Here is a 5000-nt window from a genome sequence, read left to right on the forward strand (position 1 = left end):
TTGTCACTTCAACTTTTGGCCGCGGTTGGCTGCAATGAGTCTTGCCGGGCTTAATAGTCGGCGTGGGGGTGAATTTGCGAAGGTGGCCGTGTTTGTATGCATGTTTGCCGGCGTGTTTAGGAAGGTTGGGTGGGTGGGTGGTTGTGTGGGCGCCGTGGTCTGAGGGCACATCCTGTGGGATGTGGGAGGCGGGGGAAGGAGAGCGCCCTTGGTGCGTGTGTCTAGGCGATGCATTGCGGAAGGATGGGCGGGTGGGGCCGGGCGTGTGGGTTCCCGACTTATCGGTGAACCATTTGCTACTGCGGGGCCAAAGCAAAAGGGAAAGCATAAGGGCGCAGGCTGCCCTCTGCGGGACAGGTCCGGCCCTGACGCCGGTTTACGATTTCTCCGGTAAAGCACCTGTCGGGTGGCGACCGGAGGGTCTTTGCAGGGCCTGGATCTCCGAGCCCGTGGGACAGGCGGGAAAGGGTGGCGGCAGCCGGTTGAAGTCCCGACCCTGGGCAGCCTCCCGGTCCTACCTCCATAACTTCGGCGAGGAGGGTCCGATCCCCGCGCGGTCGACGGCAGGCGGTAGGGCTCGGAGGGGCGCGGCCTGGTCCGCGAGTGCCCCGGCGCCGCCCCTCTGCCCGTCCGAGGGACAGTAGGAAATGGCCATACCGCTTTCCGGCCGATTGCCGCCGGACGTCCGGCCGCATTCGCTCGGTCTGCGCGGCCGGCGGTAGCCGGGGGCGAGGGGCATCGGGCGGTGGCGGAACCAGGCCGGCCCGACCGCTGGGGGCCGCCCGGGCGACGTTTGAATCTGTCGGGTCGGACCGCCGAATCCCGCGGGATTTCGGGATCGAATCTGCGGGTGGAATCGGCACCTCGTCCCGCTGTCCGGTTCCCCCCGGTCGACTGCAACGGGTTTCCGAGGCCCGTCGGTCAGGCGCGGTTCGCTCCGCAATCCGCCGGCCGATCGGCACCGGGCGGGGCTCTACGGAAAGAGGGGACCCTCCCGCGTCGAGTGCCGGCGCACCGACCCCGCAGGCTGACCGGGAAGGTGAAGACTCACCCCGCTGAATGCCCGGCCCCGGCTACCCTCCGGCTCCGGGGCCATAACTTCGGGGAGGGAGGTCCGATCCCCGCGCGGTCGACGGCAGGCGGTAGGGCTCGGAGGGGCGCGGCCTGGTCCGCGAGTGCCCCGGCGCCGCCCCTCTGCCCGTCCGAGGGACAGTAGGAAATGGCCATACCGCTTTCCGGCCGATTGCCGCCGGACGTCCGGCCGCATTCGCTCGGTCTGCGCGGCCGGCGGTAGCCGGGGGCGAGGGGCATCGGGCGGTGGCGGAACCAGGCCGGCCCGACCGCTGGGGGCCGCCCGGGCGACGTTTGAATCTGTCGGGTCGGACCGCCGAATCCCGCGGGATTTCGGGATCGAATCTGCGGGTGGAATCGGCACCTCGTCCCGCTGTCCGGTTCCCCCCCGTCGACTGCAACGGGTTTCCGAGGCCCGTCGGTCAGGCGCGGTTCGCTCCGCAATCCGCCGGCCGATCGGCACCGGGCGGGGCTCTACGGAAAGAGGGGACCCTCCGGCTTCGAGTGCCGGCGCACCGACCCCGCAGGCTGACCGGGAAGGTGAAGACTCACCCCGCTGAATGCCCGGCCCCGGGCACCCTCCGGCGCCGGGGCCATAACTTCGGGGAGGGAGGTCCGAGCTCCGCGCGGTCGACGGCAGGTGAAAGGGGCCGGTGCGCCGCGGAAGGCGACAGCAGTCCCGTCAGGCTGCACCTCTGCTCGGGCGAACGGCGTCAGGAAAAGGGGAGAGCACTTCCCCACCGATAGCTCCGGAACGCCCGGACCCATTGGCCCGCGGCACCGGTGGCTGCTAGAGGGCCTCCGGCGCCGTCAGCCGGGGTACGTCCCAGGCCGGCCGGACGGCGGGCAGCCGGAGGCAACGGCCTGGAACGGAGCCAGACTTGAGTCGTTCCGTGCCGTGGGCAAAAAGGCAGGGCTGCGGGTCAGCGCAGTTTGGCAAACCTAGCCGCAAGTGCGGGAAGGGCGGAGGAGCACACGGACGCCGCCTTCCCAAACTGAGCCCAAAGTGCCCAGGCATGCCCCCTTGATCTCGCCTAATCAGTGAGCCCAAAATAATTTCAGAGTGTGGAAACCTTATCCAAAAAGGTCGAAAAGAACGGCCAGAGATCAAGTCCGAAAGGGGAAATCAGTAACAAGCAAGCAGAGTAATCATTAACCAAAAAGCGCAAAATTATGTTAAAAGTGTGAAATCATTAACCAAAAACTCGAAAATAATGTCCAGAGACCAAGTCCGAAAGGGCAAATGGTTAACCAGTAAGCAGAGTAATCATTAACCAAAAATCGCAAAAGTAAGTAAAAAGTATGAAATCATTAACCAAAAATCGCAAAAGTAAGTAAAAAGTGTGAAATCATTAACCAAAAACTCGAAAATAATGTGCAGAGACTAAGTCCGAAAGGGCAAATGGTTAACCAGTAAGCAGAGTCATCATTAACCAAAAATCGCAAAAGTAAGTAAAAAGTGTGAAATCATTAACCAAAAATCGCAAAAGTAAGTAAAAAGTGTGAAATCATTAACCAAAAACTCGAAAATAATCTCCAGAGACTAAGTGCGAAAGGGCAAATGGTTAACCAGTAAGCAGAGTAATCATTAACCAAAAATCGCAAAAGTAAGTAAAAAGTGTGAAATCATTAACCAAAAATCGCAAAAGTAAGTAAAAAGTGTGAAATCATTAACCAAAAACTCGAAAATAATGTCCAGAGACTAAGTCCAAAAGGGCAAATGGTTAACCAGTAAGCAGAGTAATCATTAACCAAAAAGCGCAAAAATATGTTAAAAGTGTGAAATCATTAACCAAAAACTCGAAAATAATGTGCAGAGACTAAGTCCGAAAGGGCAAATGGTTAACCAGTAAGCAGAGTAATCATTAACCAAAAATCGCAAAAGTAAGTAAAAAGTGTGAAATCATTAACCAAAAACTCGAAAATAATCTCCAGAGACTAAGTCCGAAAGGGCAAATGGTTAACCAGTAAGCAGAGTAATCATTAACCAAAAATCGCAAAAGTAAGTAAAAAGTGTGAAATCATTAACCAAAAACTCGAAAATAATGTCCAGAGACCAAGTCCGAAAGGGCAAATGGTTAACCAGTAAGCAGAGTAATCATTAACCAAAAATCGCAAAAGTAAGTAAAAAGTGTGAAATCATTAACCAAAAATCGCAAAAGTAAGTAAAAAGTGTGAAATCATTAACCAAAAAGTCGAAAATAATCTCCAGAGACTAAGTCCGAAAGGGCAAATGGTTAACCAGTAAGCAGAGTAATCATTAACCAAAAAGCGCAAAAATATGTTAAAAGTGTGAAATCATTAACCAAAAACTCGAAAATAATGTGCAGAGACTAAGTCCGAAAGGGCAAATAATTAACCAGTAAGCAGAGTAATCATTAACCAAAAAGCGCAAAAATATGTAAAAAGTGTGAAATCAGTAACCAAAAAGCGCAAAAGTAAGTAAAAAGTGTGAAATCATTAACCAAAAACTCGAAAATAATCTCCAGAGACTAAGTCCGAAAGGGCAAATGGTTAACCAGTAAGCAGAGTAATCATTAACCAAAAAGCGCAAAAATATGTTAAAAGTGTGAAATCATTAACCAAAAACTCGAAAATAATGTGCAGAGACTAAGTCCGAAAGGGCAAATAATTAACCAGTAAGCAGAGTAATCATTAACCAAAAAGCGCAAAAATATGTAAAAAGTGTGAAATCAGTAACCAAAAAGCGCAAAAGTAAGTAAAAAGTGTGAAATCATTAACCAAAAAGTCGAAAATAATGTCCAGAGACTAAGTCCGAAAGGGCAAATGGTTAACCAGTAAGCAGAGTAATCATTAACCAAAAAGCGCAAAAATATGTTAAAAGTGTGAAATCATTAACCAAAAACTCGAAAATAATGTCCAGAGACTAAGTCCGAAAGGGCAAATGGTTAACCAGTAAGCAGAGTAATCATTAACCAAAAATCGCAAAAGTAAGTAAAAAGTGTGAAATCATTAACCAAAAAGCACAAAATTAAGTTAAAAGTGTGAAATCATTAACCAAAAAGTCGAAAATAATCTCCAGAGACTAAGTCCGAAAGGGCAAATGGTTAACCAGTAAGCAGAGTAATCATTAACCAAAAAGCGCAAAAATATGTTAAAAGTGTGAAATCATTAACCAAAAATCGCAAAAGTAAGTAAAAAGTGTGAAATCATTAACCAAAAAGTCGAAAATAATGTCCAGAGACTAAGTCCGAAAGGGCAAATGGTTAACCAGTAAGCAGAGTAATCATTAACCAAAAAGCGCAAAAATATGTTAAAAGTGTGAAATCATTAACCAAAAACTCGAAAATAATGTCCAGAGACTAAGTCCGAAAGGGCAAATGGTTAACCAGTAAGCAGAGTAATCATTAACCAAAAAGGGCAAAAGTAAGTAAAAAGTATGAAATCATTAACCAAAAAGTCGAAAATAATGCCCAGAGACTAAGTCCGAAAGGGCAAATGGTTAACCAGAAAATCCGTCGAATAATGTCCAGAGACTAAGTCCGAAAGGGCAAATGGTTAACCAGTGGAAGGGCGATCAAGCGGAAAAATTTGCCCCGGTTACCCGGGATGGAGTTCCAGAGGTCCGGCCAGAGTTGTCAAATTCGTCCCGCTGATCGGACGCTTGTCATTCGGGTGGCTGGGGGTTGGCGGGGTATCTGCACAGTAGTAGGAGGTGGCAAGTCGGGACTTGGACGTTTATTCCAAGAGTCCACCCGAGCCTCCAGGTCTGCAGAGACCGACCCTAGCTGCCGCCCAACCGACTTTTAAGCCTTTTTCGGATGGGGATTTTTTCCCATTTTCGTCCATTTTTCGGGTTTTCTGTCGGGCTTAATAGGCGGCAGCCTGACCCCCGGCCGAGGCGGGGGGCGCACTCTCCCTTGCGTAAGGGTCCGGATTTGCCCCGGAAAGTGCCCCCGACGGCCTCC

The sequence above is a fragment of the Heterodontus francisci genome, unplaced genomic scaffold (assembly GCF_036365525.1).
Source record: "Heterodontus francisci isolate sHetFra1 unplaced genomic scaffold, sHetFra1.hap1 HAP1_SCAFFOLD_1072, whole genome shotgun sequence".
Lineage (NCBI taxonomy): Eukaryota > Metazoa > Chordata > Chondrichthyes > Heterodontiformes > Heterodontidae > Heterodontus > Heterodontus francisci.